The sequence below is a fragment of the Balaenoptera acutorostrata genome, unplaced genomic scaffold (genome assembly GCF_949987535.1).
Source record: "Balaenoptera acutorostrata unplaced genomic scaffold, mBalAcu1.1 scaffold_608, whole genome shotgun sequence".
In the NCBI taxonomy this organism is placed as follows: Eukaryota; Metazoa; Chordata; class Mammalia; order Artiodactyla; family Balaenopteridae; genus Balaenoptera; species Balaenoptera acutorostrata.
Genome location: NW_026646374.1, coordinates 162,433 through 182,099, shown reverse-complemented (window position 1 = coordinate 182,099; position 19,667 = coordinate 162,433). Strand labels below are relative to the sequence as shown.

The following is a 19,667-nucleotide window of genomic DNA, read 5'->3' as shown; positions in this document are numbered from 1 at the left end:
TAAAGTTCATTGACTAAGAGGAAGGGAACTGGGGAAAGGAGGAGGACTAAATGAAAACATTTTAAATGGAATGGAACGAGTTTGGCTCTTAGATATCTGAACAATAAGATTTTTAAAGGAGCTACATCGGTAGCCAAGCAGATTAAAACAAAGCTGCCTGCATGTAGTTCAAATACAGTTTACCTGGTATAAATGAAGACCATGGAATAGACGTCATCTTAATTGCAACTCTAATATGTGTTTTCCTCTTGTGGGTTTCCAAAACATCTAATGGACCAGGAACAAGATAAGAGTTTTTAGGAGTGGAGACAAATTCACTTTGAATAAGACCCTGAGATTAAAATTCTGCCTTTATTCTATTTAGCTACAGCCTAAACCCTACCCTGAGGGTGCTTGGGGAAATTCCAGGATGGGAACTGGTTCAGAGAGTCCAGTCCTGGTAGAGGAAATAAAAGTAGTCAAGAAAGGAGTACTGCCGAGGTGAGGCCCCTGTCACTAGAAATCTGAAAATGAAAACCCAGGGAGATAACAAAGGAACGCATCAGATTTATGTCACGTTTGCCTAAGCATAATCTCTCTTCCCTTATAATAAAAATTTTAGCAGGTATTTATTGATCATTTACTGTGTGTCATGCATTTTCACAAATGCTTTTATTTAATCTTCCTAACATCCCCATTTTCCCATTTTGCAGATAAGGAAACTAAGGGTCAGGGAGAATTTTCGTTTTCTAGACTTTAAATGGTTGAGCCCCTCATCACACAGTAAAAACTAAGGACATGTGGAAACCTTGATAACATTCTTGAACAGTTACAATACACATAAGGGTGGATGATCTCCACAATGAATTTCAGTCTGTTAATACGTACAGTAATATACACATATGCTCCAGACAGCAGTGTTGTGTAAGATCGCAGACTCTATAGTGAGACTTCCTGGGTTCAAGCCTGGTTCCATCATTACCAGCTGTGTGGTCTGGGACAAACTCCTTTCTCTCTCTGGGACTATTTACCTTATGGGGTTGTTGAGAGGATTACATGACTGAAGATAGTTAAAGCACTTAGAGCAGTGTGTGGCACTCAGTTAATGTTGGGCGCCTGTCCCGGTTCATATGGTTTAGCCAGCGTACCAGCCCTGGGCTGGATGACACACAGAAAGCACTCACCGCAAGGATGGTCTCCTGGAATCCTCACATCATCCAACAACGAAATCATTCTTCCTTTTCTACAGTAGAGGGGTCTGAAACTCCAAAACTACCCCAATGTCACACAATCATCTAAGTAGCAGCATTGAAATCCAAACCCTGCTTTGTCTGCTTTTGAAGTCTGGTCTCAGTAACAAGCACAGAAGCTGGCGGTGCTGGCGTGTGTCCTGTTCTCTGGCAAATCTGAGACATGATCTGCTCTCCCTGCTTACAGGTACAGGGACCTGTGCACACGCATGCACAGGCACATGCACATGCAATATTGCAGTGGGAAACTTCCCCCGCGCCTGTGCCTTTTGCTGACTACACACCCAACAATTTCTGGTCTGAAAGGCACTTTCCCAGAATGGAGTTGACAGCGGTTTTGGAAATGACTCAAACTAATTGAATTCTTGACATGGCAAGTTGCTGGGGACATTGGATCCTTCTTATTTCCAGCTGCATGAAAGCAAGAAGCTTTGCCAAACCAAAGAAGATCAAGCCATGGGAGAGAATACACGTTCAGTGCCAGATGCTCTTTATAGCAGTAAACAAATGGTTCGACCACCTTAAACTTTTGGTTTTCATAATTCAGTGTCCAGGTGGGGGAGGGTAACAAGCAGAGGGGTGCATGGGAGAATTTTTGCACCTGTCTACAATACAATAATGATCCTGCTGAGAGGTCCCTTGAAGATGAAACAGAAAATACTTGCAAAAAGTAAGCAATGACAAGATTTCTCATCACACAGCTCCTTACCACCATACTCCATCCTGCACACACCCCTCTCTCTTACAATTAAAAGGCCTCAAAATTTCCACCATGTAGGAAATTAGTCTCTCTCCCTCTCTTCCCCTTTCCTCCTCCTTCCCATCCTCTCTCTGTTTTTCTCTTCCAGGAAGAAACTCTTGAATGTCAAACGCTAGACATTATCTAGTACAGACCATCAACTTGAAAGTCAGGAAAACCTGGGTTTGAATCCTTGTTATGGCACATTATGCAAGTTACTTAAACCCTCTGTGATTCAGTTACCTCATCTGTAAAATGGGCTTAAAAATAATACTTACCTGATGGGACTGGTGTGAGTACTGAATGAGCTAATGCTTGTAAGATCCTTAGGGCAGAGCCTGGCACATAGCCTATGCCCCCAAAATGTTCCTCGTAGTATCACCCAATCCACCCTCTTCATTTTACAGACAAGGAAACTGGATTTAGAGAAAAGTGATCTATCCAAAGTCATATGGTGAGTGAATGGCAGAGCCAAGTCTGGGTCCAGGCACCCCAGCCAGGCCCTCTTCCTGCTGTACCACACATCGCATAGTATATTTCCCGCCAGTCATGACCTTCGAGCAGAATGAGGTTGGGACGCTTTCCGGTTGGTCATGTCCGTGCTGAGCTGCTGAGTTCGGCAGAGCCAGGGCCAAGAGCATCCTGGGTTGCTGGCCCCGCTGTGGTCAGGGGCCGGCTGAGCATGAGGGGAAGTGCTGCTTACGTCTCATAATGACGCACAGTCTCCAGGACTATCACACCCTGCTAGAGCCAATTTCCACAGAGCGCTGAGCAACCATCCTCTTAATATTAATTTACATTCTGGAAGCTGAAGCTCCAGAAAAGTTGACTGGATAGTGTCACCCTCAACAGCTTTCAAATGTTCTGGTAACAGACAAAACCTCTGCCTCCAAACCAGCCTCCAATCCACATCCCTGAGGCCAGAGGCGCTTGCACGCTCTCTGTCTCTCTGTCTGTCTGTCTGTCTGTCTCTCTCTCTCTCTGCCCCCCAGGACCCTCTCCCAGTGCTGACAGACTGCAGAGACTGGATCGTTGTCTGTACTATGACCTGTTTTTGCCCACATGGTACCATTTCACCCCAAATGCTCTTCCCTCTCCCTTTTCGTAAAGAACACACACACACACGTACATACACACGCACCATCACCCACATGCCCAAGGGCTTTTGTTCCCTAGGGAAAGTGTTCAAATCGTCCACAACAATATTTGGTTCCAGCGTGGGAGGATCAGAAACCTGCAACCGGGGCAGGTGCAGTTCCGGGTGTTTCCAGAGATAACAGACCCATTAGTTCTGACAAACGCTCCCACATTCCTGCCTCTAATCTGTGCCAAACTTTCCAAATCCAGCCAGAGCCTGGAGCTCCTCGCAGACCATCCAGGATGTCTCTGATCTAGTCAGTGGCCGGGTGGCCACGGCTGCACAGACCAACAAAGTTTTTCTCATGTGTCAGCCAGCCACACCCTCCGCTCACAACAAACAGAGGCAAGGGGATATGGGGGCTAACTGGCCTGGAAGATGGGAGGGGAGGGAGGGATCATGTTGATGATGATGGTAATTCTGTAGCGGAAAGATCACTGGCCTGGAAGGCAGGAGGCCTGGGTCCTAATCCTGGCCACTGAGTGAAGTGCATGCTCTTGGGCCAGTCACTTAACCTCTCTGTGCCTCGGCGCCCTCACCTGCTATAGCAGTGGGCTTGCCTGGAGGGTCTGAAGGAAGTCTCTCAGGGTAAGGTTTCTATAGTGACCATCTTCAGTCCCGATGGCACACATGGGCAATTAGGGGCAAACCACGGCAGGGCTCAGCGTTAACCAGAATTCTCACCACTTCCAGCCACTTCTGGCTCACACTTTCTCCCCAGTGAAAGGTCAAAAGGAAGGACTCTTGCAAAGTGGGTAAATGCCAAAGAGGATTTGTTCACTTGGGGGCAAGGGTCAAGGGTCTGGGCTGGTCCCCAAGTCCTTCTGATGTCCTTTTTAACATTTTTGGAGCCCAAGGCAGGGCCCAAGTTATCTCCAAGCTCCAAGTCCATCTGCCTCTTGGGCTTCAGAGACGGAAAGCAGAGCTCTCAGCGGCAGTTAGGAGACTTGCCAGATGGCTGGCTGGTCATGGCAGAGCTGACCTAATCCAGGTCCCCTACCTCCTACTCCAGAGCTAGGAAGCGTTGGCATGTGTGACAGCAGTGGTGGCCTCTGTGACAGACAGTGTCAGCTTGTGCTGCAGGCTCCCCCATCACTGAGGCTTAGAGGCAGTGAGAGAACAGTGCAGGTTCCCGTTCCCCTTCAACCTTAAGGGTTCAATTCACCCTTCTTCTCCCACTTGACATCTGTCTTCCCTTGCTGACTGTCCAAACTGTAGACTTGAGACTGCAGCGCCAGGGCAGAAGCAACATCCTAATGTACTCTGTTAGCCAGGACCTCCAATTGCATAGTGTCAAATATCTAGAACATAATCCTTTCTAGATATAGCTCCTAATGACTCTGTTTCTCTTATAAAACCTTAACTATTACAGATAATGAAGATATGACATGTCAATATTTGTGGATGCACCTAATGCAGTCCTTCAAGAAACAATTACAGCCTGAAATGTGAGTATTAGAAAAGCTGAAAATCAACGGTCTCAGCAACTATTTCAAGTAACAAACAAATAAAAAAACAAGAGAACCACAAAGAAGAGCAAATCAAACCCAAAGAAAGTAGAAGGAAGGAAATAATAACTAGAAGAGTGGAACATTCATACAATAGAAAAGTCACACAATAGAGAAAATCAACAAAGCCAGGAATGAACTCTTTACAAAGATTGATCAAACTGGTAAACCTCTAGCAAAACTGTTCAAGAAAAAGAAAAAAAATACACTTAACAATATTAGAAGTAAAAAGTAACACGTTACTAAAGACGCTACATACATTAAAATGATAAAAAGAGGATATCAAGAATAATTTTATTTTGATAAATTTGACAATTTTTTAAAATTGGCAAATGCCTTGAGAAATAGAGCATGTCAAAACTGACACAAGAAAAAAATTAGAAAATATAATACTCCAATATCTATTTAAACATTGAATGAATACTCCAATATCTATTTAACACTGAATGAATACTCCAATATCTATTTAACATTGAATGGATACTCCAGTATCTATTTAAACTTTGACTCTATTCTTAAAAACCTTTCCACAAAGAAAACTCCAGGTCCAGGTAGCCTCATTGGTAAATTCCCTCAAACATTTAAAGAAGAAATAGCACCAATCTTAGACAAACTCTTCCAGATAATTGATAAAGAAGAGACATTTCTTAACTCATTTTATGAGGCCAGCATAAATTTAATAACAAACTTGAAAAGGACATTACAAGAAATGAAAATTACAGACCAGTCTCTTTCTCATGAATGTAGACACAAAAGTTGTAAACAAAATATTAGCAAACAGAAACTATTTGTGTATCAAAAATCACTGAACTGTACACTTAAAAGGGTGAATTATTGTGTGTAAATCATATCTCAATAAATCTGACTTCTAATAAAGGAAAAATGGATCTTAACTCACACATTATCAAACTTCCAATAGATTGTAGATATATATAAATGTGAAAAGCAAAACAATAAGGCTCTTAGAAAAAAAATAGGAAGATGTCTTCATGACCTTAAGGTAGGCAAAAATTTTTGTAACAAGTTTTTAAAAACTACTAATTATGGGCTTCCCTGATGGCACAGTGGTTGAGAATCTGCCTGCCAATGCAGGGGACATGGGTTCGAGCCCTGGTCTGGGAAGATCCCACAAGCCGCCGAGCAACTGGGCCCGTGAGCCACAACTACTGAGCCTGCGCGTCTGGAGCCTGTGCTCCGCAACAAGAGGGGCCGCGATAGTGAGAGGCCTGCGCACCACGATGAAGAGTGGCCCCCGCTTGCCACAACTAGAGAAAGCCCTCACACAGAAACGAAGACCCAACTCAGCCATAAATAAATGAATTAATTAATTTTAAAAAAACCCAAAAACTACTAATTATAAGGGGGAAAACTGATCAATTTGACTGCATTGAAATTCATATCTTCTGCTCATCAAAAAGCACCATTAAGAGAGTAAAAACATCAGCCACAATCTGGGAGAAGATATTTGTAGTACATATATCCAACAAAGGACTTTATTCCAGAATAAATAAAGAACTCCTACTAATCGATAAGAAAATTTTAGATAACCCACTTCACAAAAGAGGATATCCAAATGTCCAATTTTATTAGTCATCTGGAAATACAAATTACAACCTCAATGGGGCCCACTGCATATTCACTAGAAGACTAAAGTGGAAAAGATAGGCAATAGCCCGTATTGGTGAGGATATGGAACAACTGGACCTTTCAAAACATTGGTATTGGAAATGTTAATTGATACAATCACTTTGGAAAACTGTCAGTATTTACTCAAGCAAAACACTTGCAAGCCCTATTATCTAGCAGTTTTACTCCTACGCATATATCCAACAGTAATATGTACACATGTTCACCAAAAGACAAGTACAAGCAACACTACTAGCAATAGTCAAATACAGGAGACACCCCAAATATCCATCAGTGGTAGAATGGATAAATAATGATGATATATTCATAACATGGAATACTAAAGACAATGAAAATTCTACAACAGCATGCAATAACATCATGTTGAGTGACAAAAGCCAGATAAAAAAGAATTCATACCATATGATTCCATTCATATAAAATTCAAAAATAGGCAAAGACAGTATAAGCTGTTAGAAGCCAAGAGATGGGTTACCTTGCTGGTTTTTTTTTTTTTTTTTTTTTTTTTGAGATTGGTTACTCTTGAGGAAAGTCTCAATGACTGGCAGGGTAGTTGAAGGGGTTTCTGGCGATGGGGTTGTAATGTCTTGTTTCTTGATTTACGAGCTTGATTACATGGATGTGTACAGTCTGTGAAAACACTGTACACTTGTGATTTCTGTATTACACTTCCATAAAAAATGTTTATATAGAAAAAATTAAGTGGATGGGAACATGGCAAAAATTGTTGTATCCATTTAACCAAGGAAAATTGAGTAGGGGAAGAATTAGCTTTAGGACAGAGGAAGACTTCAAGAATCTGAGCCTGTTTGCCAAAGATCTGTGTGATTTTCCTTCAGGCTCCACAATTAGGTAGAAGGACTGACTGAGGTCGGTCAGCAATTTGAAGAGAGTGTCACAGAGACTGACCAGTCCTTTATGAATGCAGAGTCTGATGGCATTCTGGGCCTGGGATACCCCTGCTTGGCTGCTGAAAGGGTGACCCTGGTGTTCGACACAATGGCCCGGAAGCTGGTGGATCTACCCGTGTTTTCTGTGTACACGAGCAGGTAAGGCCCGTCAGACCCACCAGGTTAAGGTTATGACTATAGGGAGACAACATGTCTAGACTTACCAGTCACTACACCTGGGTTGGAGCTCTTGCTTGGTCTTGTATTAGCTGTGTGATTTGGGGCAAAACACTTACCCTCTCTGAATATTGAGAAAATGCGGTTTGCCTCAAAGTCGTTGAAAAAAGGACTTTGTAAACTGTACCACACTGGAGTAATTAAAGAATCTCTGGGATTGGACATTCATTTATGCAGTGAATAAATATTTATCAAGCCCCTATTATGTGCTCACCATGTTACTAGGCACTGGGAACACAACGGAACAAGAGAGACAGTCCCTGCCCTCAAAAAGCTTAATTCTAGTGGGAGGAGGCAGGAAAAAAAATTCAAATGTTAGCTGACAATAAGATAATTACACATTAATGGATGGAATAACAAAATGTAGTATATACATACAACAGAAAATTATTCAGCCTGAAAGAGGAAGAAAATTCTAACAGTAGTGGAATTCATAGAGACAGAAAGTAGAATGGTGGCTGCCAGGGGCTGGGGAAGGAACAAGCAGGAAGTTATTGAATGGCTATAGAGTTTCAATTTTATAGGATGAAAAGGTTCTGGGGATTGGTTGCATAACCATGTGAATATACTTAACACTACTGAACTGTACACTTAAAAATGGCTAAGAGGGTCAATTTTATGTGTTCTTTGCCAATTTATACAATTTTTTAAATTGCATGTTGTGGTTGGAAAAGGTCATGAGACTCACCAGCCCTCGGGCACGTTTACCTGGGGTCCTGGGAGGGTCAGGGAGGAGATTTCTTACCTCTCTGACTCCTTCCCAAGGAAACTTGGCCTGAGCTTACCCTGTTTCAGCAGAAGCCCATTTCTCTCGCTCTCCTCTCTCACATGGAGAGCCTTGAATCTCCTCCATCAAATGGCTTCCTCTCCAGCCTGATTGCAGTGGAGACCAGGCCTGGACAGAACTGTGAGCAAGAGGGCAGGTGTCTGGACACCTCGCTTCTTCCTTTCAGAGCTTCCTACTCCCTTTCGGCCTGGAAAGATGTGAATTGTGGTGGAAAACAGCAAAGACTTTGCAGTCAGACTGACCTGGATTTAAATCCCCCCCTCTTGGGACTTCCCTGGGGGCTCAGTGGTTAAGAATCTGCCTGCCAATGCAGGGGACATGGGTTCAAGCCCTGGTCCAGGAAGATCCCACATGCCGCAGAGCAACTAAGCCCGTGCGCCACCACTACTGAGTCTGCGCTCTAGAGCACGGGAGCCACAACTACTGAGCCCACGTGCCGCAACTACTGAAGCCCGCGTGCCTAGAGCCCATGTTCCGCAACAAAGAGAAGCTACCGCAATGAAAAGCCCGTGCACCACAACAAAGAGTAGCCCCTGCTCGCCGCAACTAAAGAAAGCCTGCGTGCAGCAACAAAGACCCAACGCAGTCAAAAATAAATTAATTAATTTAAAAAAAAGGAAATCTCCCCTCTTGCATTGCTTCATCTCCCTGAGTCTCATTTTTCTCAAATGGACACTAGGTTGACGTGAGAATTAATAAGATGAGGCAGGGAAAATTCCTAGCACAGCGCCTTGCATAAAGGCCATCAACAAACATCAGTTCCTCCCACCTCGTGCCTTGAAAACTGTTTTCCTTGGATTCCTACAGATATCTACTTCCCTTCCCCTTTACTGCCCTGCATACAAGGCCCCAATTTTTGTCTTTCTCTGATCCTTTTCCTCCTGAAAACAAATCAGTTTTAGGTCCTATTTCTGCAGGATCCTGCTAGGTGGCAGAACATATTCTGAGAAATCAACACAATATTAATAAATCTTCAAGCTCCAGTAAGTCACTTCGTGTTCAATTAGTGTCTTTGCCTAATATGAAAGAGTGAATACTGTGGAACCTCCAGGCACCACCACAATGGTGGAGAAGGTACTCGGGGCAAAGGCGTCTTTGGGGACGCCCCAAGTCTCATGGTGACTGCACGCCCCCGATGGTCCTGGCCTTGGTGCTGCATGAGCTCTGCTTGACCGGGTCTGTGCTCCCCATTTCTCACCTCCCTACCCCTTCTACCCAAGAAGCAGGAGGATAGTCACAAATCATTGAGCAGAGTTGTTCCTATTGTTTGCCCAAGAGGCTCAGACTAATCAACTTGCAGCAGTCAGAGGCCCTGGTCTCAAAGCACAGGCAGATATTTCTGCCTATCTAGGTACTTGGTGTGAGTGACCAGACCAAGAAGCAGGGGCCTGGCTGAGACTCGCCCCTAAGGTTTTCCAGTGGCCCTTCCTTGAAAATCTGCTTTACTTTCCATGTAGTGACACAGGAGGTGGTGCAGGTAGCGAGCTGATTTTCAGAGGCTATGACCACTCCCATCTCTCTGGGAACATAGATTGAGTCCCAGTCACCAAACATGGCTACTGGCAGATTGCAGTGGACACGTAAGTATCCTCCACAGAGTATTTACAGAATGAGGGAAGAACTCCTAACAGGCTCAAGTGAAATTGGATTAACTAAATTGACCTGAATGAAACTGCTGGTCACTGAGAGAGGGTGCTGGGAGCTGGCTGCATGAGGCTAGAATATGGAGGTGCTGAGCAGAGGGCAGGACGGGGCAGCAGGCACACGGTACCAACTCTCAGCTTCCTTTCTTGTACATGTGGTGTATCTCCAATTCAACAGACAGTAAATACTAACACTCGGCCAACTACTCATTCAACATGAATTAACATGTAAGGCAAGGGCTGAGTGACACAGGGGTGCAAAAGCGAATTGGACTCAGATTTTGCCTTCACAAATCATTGCAGAAGATGACACCTATACACAAACTACTGCCATGTAGAGTAGAAGGTGGTCAGTACTCCATGAGATGGACCACCAAAGTGGCCCAGCAGAAAGGGCAAGACCACTTCTATCTGAAGAACTCCTCAAGGGTTTCATGGAGTGGGTGGCATTGATTGAGTCTACACACACACAGAGGCATGGAGCAATCAGGGAAAGTGCCACATACCTAGCACTGTACTAGACAGTGCAGGAATTCAAAGAAATGTAATTCAAGTTTCAATTCAGCTGAAGATAAGTTCCTGCAAGGGGACAGGCATGTGCTAGGCACAGAGATACAAAAGCCATAAAGGCTCCAATGTTTACTGTCTACTGAGGGTTTTTCAAACTGCAAGGATTTACCCATTTATGGGTCATGACATCATTTTAGGGGATCGTGACCTACATTTTTTAATGAAATGGGCTAAAATAGAAAAAATCAGAGTGCACTTCACATATTAAGGTTAAGTACAGTTTCATGAAATTTTTATTTCCTGCGTGTGTGTGTGCATGTGTGTGTGTGTACTGGGTCAAGAAGTAAATGTATTTCCTGCTATGCATCTCAGTCAAAAAAAAAAAAAAAAATTGAGAAACACTCATGTGGTGAGAGAGACCAAAATGGAAATTACTAACGTGCATCAGCAGATTAGAGAACCCAGCAGAGAGTGAGAGCTGCTGGGGTGCCAGGGAAGCTTAGGGGGAGAAAGGGGAAGGGGCAGGTAGGAGTAGCTGACGATGCTTCCTTTGTCCTCAGAATCCAGGTGGGAGGCACCATGATGTTCTTCTCCGAAGGCTGCAGGCCATTGTGGACCCAGGGGCCTCCCTCATCACAGGCCCCTCAAGCAGTAGCAAGCAGCTGCACAGATCCCTGGGGCAGAGCCCATGGATGGGGAATTGGGAGGCCTCTGAATGGATCCTCTGTGCTGTGTTTTCGTACACTGTGGAGTGTGTCAACATCGGTGTCTTGCTGGATGTCACCTTCACCATCAATGGGGTCCCCCACACCCTCCAACCAACTGCCTACACCCTGCTGGTGAGAACTGTTTCCTTATTCTGCAAGTCACAGGGCCATCCTCACATGCCTGCCACTTCTCCTTTCCAAACAGTCGCCTGTACTCAGGGTGCCTTTACCCCTTGCCTCCCTCCCATCTTATCCAGCTCTGAAAGCATTCGCTCTGGGAGGGGTGGTACTGCCGATGGCGGAAACACCGCTGGGCTGGTTCTAACTTCCTGTTCTGCCATGAAGCAGCAGCAAACCTTGGACAAGCCATTTAATGAGGTTTTCTGACATTGTCAGGTAGGACTTTTCAACTGACAAAGCTTAATCTCTTCAACCACCAAGTCAGACTGGGATATTATTAGCCCATTTTATAGATGAGGATACTCAGAGAGTTAAATGTTTCAAGATATGAGCTGCTAGAGGTAGGGGGATACGGAATAAGGTTATATCTCTTCTAACATTCAAGTTAACATTGTCCTCAAACAAGAAAATGTCTTGTTGCAGGCGATTGGTAAGTTTGGAGAGTGAGGTAGAAAGGGAACTTCCAGGTGTTTTGGAAATCTATGATCCTGAATTTTCAATATCGCGTTTCTTTGGCGACACACTTTAACACACCAACTTTGCCCAAGAGTCACCTGCAGCATCAGGGTGACTGCACCAGGATGGAAGCACTAAGGCGTAGACAGAGGGCTTTACCTACCCCCATAACTTGATCTCCATTCACCCCTTCCCAAAGCCACCAAATATAAACAGACAATGCAAGTGAAAACAAATGTTTTGCTTTAAAACACAAGCTTCATGTCAAGTCTCCTAAGCTCCTCCAACAAAGGAATTCTAGAGCTGCCACTGTGAACACGATGCTGAGGACAAGCTACACATTTCAACTGTGCTAATTTCATTAGTCTATACACCTGTCCCCACTCCAACACCTCACACCCTCTCCCCTTCACCCGACGTGAGTCCCTGCTCACCCGCACACCCTTCCCTGTACCCATTATGGTGCTATTGTCCTTCTATGCTAGCAGTTTTCAATCAAAGCCACCTTAATCCATCGAGGATGCTGTCATAACTTTGCATTTTTATCCCCTTCCTCTCAAGAAGACTCGAAGCTCTCAGTGCATTTTCCCAAACCCTCATCAGCAACCTCAAATTTCAAGTGGTCGTTGGAAAGACAACTCCTGCCTGTTAGACCCCAAGTCTTTACCAAACCAAATAAGGTTGGGAGAGGTTATACTTCTCTCATGGATCAATGGATACCTACTTGCCTTATAACTTGAAGGAGCCACTCAAATGTTTCTTCCCAGAACTTAGCAAGAGAGTAGCAGTGGCTAGCCACTTACAGAGCAATTACTCTCCCTTAAAAAATTAAGGTGAGCTTTGCTAGAAACTAAAGAAACCAGAATTTAAGCCAAGATCTTCTAATGCCAAACCTTTTGCTGTTCCAGCCATGCAACAAGGTTTCAGTTTTCCCAATCATTAAGTTGGTGGTAAGGAGTGGAGGTGTATAACAGATGAACAATTATCAAAATTGTAGAACTTAGAAGCCAAGACCTATGTATATGAAATTGTGCAAACACTTTTTTGAGTAAACATGTATAGGTATATGAAATGGAAGAAAGAACCAACCAACCAAAATTGTGAAGTGGCTGTCCAAGGCCATTTGGTATAGCTACCACTCCTGCACAGTACAGCCTGTAGACAGCACTACTTCCTTCTTTCCCTATACGTCATTTATATTCTTCTTTCCAATTCCAGAAATTCATGGATGGAATGAAGTTCTTAATCAGTGGCTTTCAAGGTTCTGACATCCAACCTCCAGCTTGGTCCTTCCAGACCCTAAGCAATGTATCATTAAACAGTTTTACTGCCTTTGACCATGGGAATAACCATGTGGGGCTGGCCCCAGCAGTCCCCTAAGCAGGGGCCTTGTGTCCGTGCCAGCCTCCCTGGAAATTCACCTGGGCCTATTAGGTTGGGACATTCTCCACAGCTGTCAAAGTTATTTTCAATAGAATGCAGTTTTTCCAGAGCTGCAACCCAAATTAGAATGAAACAGATCATGAGAACACACACATACACACTCACACACATACTTCATACACCCACATACACACCAAATCCACCAACATCATAATGCAAGAATTAAGTTGTATGCCCATACTTTTTATCGCTTTTTGCTAATATTTTATTATGGAAATTTCCAAACATGTGCACAAGCAGAAATTATAGTACAATAAATCCCTGTGCAGCCCCACTCAGTTTCCACAACCCATCCACACATGGCAGGGCCTGTTTTATCTGTATCACCAGCTACTCCTCTCTCCAGCCCCACATGCCTGGATTATTTTGAAGTAAAATTCTTAGCATCACATCATAAATCATCACATCAAATATTTATCCATAAACCCTTCTAATACAGGTATCCCCTGCTTTCCAAAAGTTCACTTTATACCATTTTGCTTTTATGAAAGACCTACATTAGTACCTGTTTTCCCTAAACTAAAGGAATCCAAAGAGGATTTTTGCACTTATGAAAAAAAGGCAGAAATCGAAAAAAACAGTCAGTGTTTGTTTTGCAGCAAGGTTTTATAGAGGCAGGGCATACCCAAGCAGTGAGAGTCGTACCACCAAGCTCCTTCATGGGAACTACACTCAGCATCTGGGCATCAAGCCTCCATAGCTTTGAACTGTATCTGTGAGCATCTGAGCTTTATCTTGATTTAATTTGTGTGTCCATTAACAAGATGTGTCCATTAGCATAGTTTCATAGGAAACTTCTACTTTCAGATAACAAGGGAAACCAGTATTCTTTTTTTTTTTTTGATTAATTTTATTCAAGCATAGTTGATTTACAATGTTGTGTTAATTTCTGCTGTACAACAAAGTGATTCAGTTATACATATATATATTCTTTTTCATATTCTTTTCCATTATGATTTATCACAGAATATTGAATACAGTTCCTTGTGTGGGAAACCAGTATTCTTAAATGTGCTGTCAGTGTTCAGATGTTTCCTATTGCCTCATAAATGTTTGGTCATTTTTACAGTTGACTTGTTTGTGTCAGGATTCAAGGTTCACAGAGTACATTTGTTTGAAATGTCTCTTTTCATCCATAGTTTCACATTCTGAATTTCACTGGTTGAAATCCAGAGCTGTCATGTAACATGGTTGTCTGAGTTCATTGTTCCTATAAAACGATAGTTAGATCTAGAGGCCTTATTTCGTGGAAAGAACACTTCATAAATGGTGCTGGGTACCTCTACTGTATCCCATCGGGGGCAGATAATTCCGGGCGCCTCTCAATTTGTAACGTTAGGACTGATGGGTGGGTTCCCGAGTTGTCAGCCTCATCCACCCACGATAACCTTCCCTTCAGCGTTTGACCTAAAGGTTTCAGCAGCCACTGATGATCCTCGCTTAGATCCACACTATCACTAGGGGCTGAAAACAGGGCTTTTTCTAATTCTATTTTTCCTCCTGTATTTGTTAGCTGGAACTCTTCTATAAAAAACAACCCTTTCGGGCTTCCCTGGTGGCGCAGTGGTTAAGAATCCGCCTGCCAGTGCAGGGGACACGGGTTCGAGCCCTGGTCCAGGAAGATCCCACGTGCCGCGGAGCAACTAAGCCCGCGCGCCATAACTACTGAGCCTGTGCTCTAGAGCCCACAAGGCACAACTACTGAGTCCGTGCGCCATAACTACTGAAGCCCACGTGCCTAGAGCCCGAGCTCCGAAACAAGAGAAGTCACCGCAATGAGAAGCCCGCGCACTGCAACAAAGAGTAGCCCCAACTTGCTGCAACTAGAGAAACTCCGCGCGTAGCAACAAAGAACCAAAGCAGCCAAAAATCAATAAATAATTAAAAAAACAAAAAACAACCCTTTCATTAAGTATTGTCCACTATGAGGTGCAGCTCATACAAGAAAGGCAAGATTACCTGCTTTTTTCCCTTTATTTACCAGTTTTCAGAATTAAGAGTATGTTTCAACTTAACTGCCATTTTTTAACGCTCAGATCACCCCACCTTTAGCCAGTGGGCGCCCCTTCAATTTAGCTCCTGTGAACTTTTGACTTGACCTCAATACAAAGAGATGTTCTGGGCCCATTTTCCCACAGTTCTGGTTCCTTGCAGTGTGTTCATGTGTTTGTTGTAAATGAAAATATTTCATAGTACATGGGAGGGGTGTGGTTGGAGAGAAAGAGAGAGGGAGAGAGAGGCTCTGAACGAACGCTTTTCACTTTTGGGAACCAGGGCCCATCCTAAGGGAGCTGATATGGGGAATCTGGGTCTAAGGACCATCCTTTGCCACTAGAAACAACTTGTCTTTCTTTTCCTTCCTTTCAATTTTTCTTTTTTCAAAATGGAAATATCTTCAGCGTTTTTCTTATTCTAAAATATGTGAAAGTCCCCCATGGGCCTCCTCCTCAGAGATAAGCATTACTATCAATTTGAAGTTACCTTATGCAGACTTTTTTCCTTGCATATGTAAACAGAGATGGCTATTGGTAAGGAAACCTTTTTCTTTTCTCATTTAACAGTAGATTTCCCAACAGTACATTCTTCTAACTCATTCAGCACAGTGTCAATTTATTTATCAAACCCTCTCTTAATAAATATTTGTTTTGTGCCAGGTGCTAAGAGAGACACCCCAAGACATGCAAGACAACTGGGGGAGGCCCTAGCTGTCACTTCTGGCAGCAGGGGTCGTGGAAAACACACCAGGCTTAACCCTAACCCTAAGCCTGTATCCACATCTGTGCTCAACCCCTCATCAATCTGCCATCCTTGGCTAATTACTTTGTGTCTCTGGGATATTCTCCCTGCAGAGCTCTTGGGAAGAGTTGAGCTTATCTGGATGGAAGCGCTTGGCTCATAATGTTAGCGTCCTTTCTCTCTAAGCATCAGGATCCAAGAAGTTCACAGCTACACACATGCACACACTTTTTTTTGCTTTGTTTTTACTCTTTTTTTGCCTATATATATATATGTATATATATATATATATATATATATACACTTTTTTTAAAACTAAATTATTGCTTTCAGAGCAATATTTAAGCAATTAAGTCAAAAGCAGCATAGTGGAGCGGTTAACAACACAAGCTCTGTGAGGGCGGGGCGCCAACCTTTAGAGGGCATCCCTGCAGACTTTCTCCTCCAGGGTGATTTCTGCATGGGCAGCAACCCTGATGTGCTGGCCTGGAGCCTGAGGGTCCAGGAGCCTGAGTGGTGGAGGCTGGAGTATGAAAGTGATGCTTCAATCACATCTGTAGGAAGTGAAATCATGCTCAGCCCCAAGGCTGCCCGAGCCCAGTTCTGCTCTGAGCACTCTGGTCCCTCAAGGCAGAAGTGATGCTTTCAGTCAGTGTGGACTAAACTCCTGCTGCCTGTGTAAACCTACTTAACCCTAATAGCTGCTTTGGGTTTTCCACAACTGACCTTGGCTCTTTGTGACCTTCACATCAGTGGTTATTACCTCTGAAATCCAGGACCGTGTCCCATGTCCCATGTCTGATACTAGGTCACCACCTCTCAGGGATGGGCCAAGAGGTTTGGCCAAAGCTTCACTGTACCCTGGGAATTGTTAAAGGATGCTGTATTCATTTCCTAGGGCTGCCATAACCAAGTACCACAAATTTAGTGGCTTAAGACAACAGATATTTATTGTCTCACAGTTCTGGAGGCTAGAAGACCCAGATCAATGTGTCAGCAAGGCCATGCTCCCTCTGAAATCGTAGGGGAGAAACTTTCCTCACCTATTCCAGACTTCTGGCTGGAATCCTCGGCATTGCTTGGCTTGCAGCTGCATCACTCCAATCTCAGCCTCCGTCATCCCATGATGCGTCCCTGTGCGTCTCTGTCTCTGTGACTCTTCCCTCTTATAAGGACCAGTCACATCAGATTAAAGGCCCACCCTACTCTAGTATGAACTCATCTCAATTTTAATTGCACCTCCAGCGACCCTATTTCCAAATAAGGTCATTCTGAGGTACAGGGGTTCAGACTTCAACCTATCTTTTAGGGGAACTCAATTTAACCCGTAACAGATGCTCTGCTAACTAACTGCTCTTATATTTGACTTTTGGCTTCTCAAAATCCTTTTAGGAGTTTTCGGTGTTTTGTTGTTCTTTTCTTGTCTTCTTTTCTCTTCTTTCCCTCACAACAAATCTGTAAATTAGGCAGAGGAGGTTTTCTTACCCTGTTTTGTAGATGGGGAAATTGGGGTATAAAACAATGAAACCATTTGTCAAAAGTAGAAATGAAGGTAGAATCCATGTCTCCCAGCTCCTAATCCACTGCTTCTGATTCATCCTCCTCCCCCACCCAGGTAGTTGCCAGTTCAGGATATCTCAAAGGCAAGGATGAAAGGTAGATTCTAAACAGTCCCCCTAATAATGTTTACTTGTTAAAATAAAAATGTATAAGCTGCTGAAAAGTTAATGGTTGCTGACCCCCAAAAGGATCCAAACAGCGTCCTCATGTCTGCTCCTACATGGAGATAAGACCCTGCCAAAGGATTCCCGGGAGCCTGCTATTTTCGTGTGTCGGGCATCACTTCCTTTGAGGAATTGTTCCCCTCCTGTTCTAAGTCCTGTAGCCTCTCCTGGTGGTTCCTGGGTTCCCGTCATCACCAGTGACATTACAGGGGAGGACTCAGGCCTCAAGTCACACCTGTCAGACTCTCTCTCCTGGGAATGGAAATCTTGAGTGGGACCCCACAGGACAGAGGGGTGCCTGGAGCTGAGTCGTGCATGGCAGGCACACAGAGAGTACTCCCAAGTTCCCAGTGCCAAGGTCACAGGGCTACCCTGCTTCTGTCCTTCCTACTGTGTCTGTTCTCAGCTAAAGAACTCTGGCACATGCAACTCACTGTAAGAGGGAGGCTGGGATGACTGTCTTGTGTGGGAGTCGGTGGCCTCAGGACTGTGAAGTCTGCTCTTTTCTCTAAGGAAAGTTCCAAAACATGCCTCAGTGGCTTTGGCTGGGGAGCCCTTAAAAGAAGAACTTGTGCTTACGAGGATGGTCAGGGGAGAGGAGTTATGTGAGAACTTACCCAACACCCCACACACTTGGGGTGTGTAAAACACATCAGGGTTTAGAGCTACAAGTCCAGGCCTCAGGACCATAGTATGCCCCCTCTCCTCAGCTTCAACATCTGCCCTCATCTTTTCAACACTTGCCAGGTTATGACATAACACTGGTTTCTATAACAACGAAACCCCCAGATCACAGTGCTTTAGCACAATCAAAGTGTATTCCTCGTTCATGGAGAGGCCAGTTGAAGAGCCGATGCTTCAAAACCCTGGGATCCATCTGCCTTGTGGTTCCCACATCCTCTAGGACCTCAGAGTCATTCTACTGTCCTGTGGACAGGGATAGATTATGGCAGCTCCTGCAAGAAGTCTTCCCAGGCCAGGTTTGAAAGAGGCCCAGTACCAGCAGGACACTTCTCTATATCCATTTGACTTGAGCTCTATGGGACCAGGGGCTCTGTCTTGTTCACCGTTCCGTCCATCGGCTAAAATGTGGTCCATGACCATGCCTGTCTACAGGGGGTGGGAAATGGCAGTGAGCTTTGGCCTGGCGGTGTAAGGGGGCTTGAATGAACACTGGTCATCTCTGCCTCACCAGGCCTCTGGCTGGGATCCTTTCCTTTCTCCTGATTCTTAAATGTGAGTATGTCTCAAGTTCTGCCTCAGCCCTCTTCTCTCTCTCTCATTCTCCTCTCTCCATCTCCTTCCCCTCTCCCACATCGGGGATGATGTGTCTCTGCTGAGTGCAACCTATGGAGACAACCCCTGTGTCAACATCTCTACGCAGACGACCTGTAAATCTACGACCTTTTCAAATTAGCTCCTGTATCTCTGTTTCTCGTCCTGCGCTATCTAGCCTGACCTCTTGTCCTACAATTCATTCATTTACCCAACAAATATTTATGGAGTCCTATCTTGGGCCTGTTTCCTTAAGGGGAAACTTTTTTTAAATGCCTGAGTCAGAAGCTTATATTTAACATTTTATTGGGAAGTTCAATTCAAAGGAAGTAAGAAAGGGGGAAAGGGAAGTGAAGAAGAAAGAGAAGGGGAATAGATACAAGGAGGTGAGTTTCCAAGCTCACTACAGATTTGCAGCAAACACAGGCACCTCCAGCAAGGCCGTGGACTGAGGGCAGCTCAGAATAGACCATTGGCAGGGCGGTGGTGAGGGCCAGAGGTGAGTTTGAACCATGTCTTACTTCCTCTGATAAAATACAAGTATCCATTGTGTGTCCCCCAAAGGGTCTGACACACTCAGATTATTGAATGAATGCGTGCAAGAGGGAAGAAAGGAAGGAACTTCAATGAACGCAGTGTCAGGGCCTCCCCTGCAGAGTAGAAGCTGGACGCCATTTTCCAGTGGAGCATGTGTCAGAGGAAGAGAAGGGAAGTTGCTGACTTTCGATCCGTGCAGACAGAGGAAGTGGGGACTAGAGCCTGAAGGTGCTTAGTGACTTGGCTTCCAAAGGTGTTAAGGGTAGTTTGCAAACATCCCC

At 44.4% G+C, this 19,667-nt stretch overlaps 1 pseudogene; it reads left to right on the top strand.

Annotated features, from left to right (window-relative positions):
• The first annotated feature begins 2,517 nt into the window (after positions 1 to 2,517).
• Positions 2,518 to 16,490, top strand: LOC103004351 (cathepsin E-like; annotated as a pseudogene).
• The last annotated feature ends 3,177 nt before the right edge of the window (positions 16,491 to 19,667 follow it).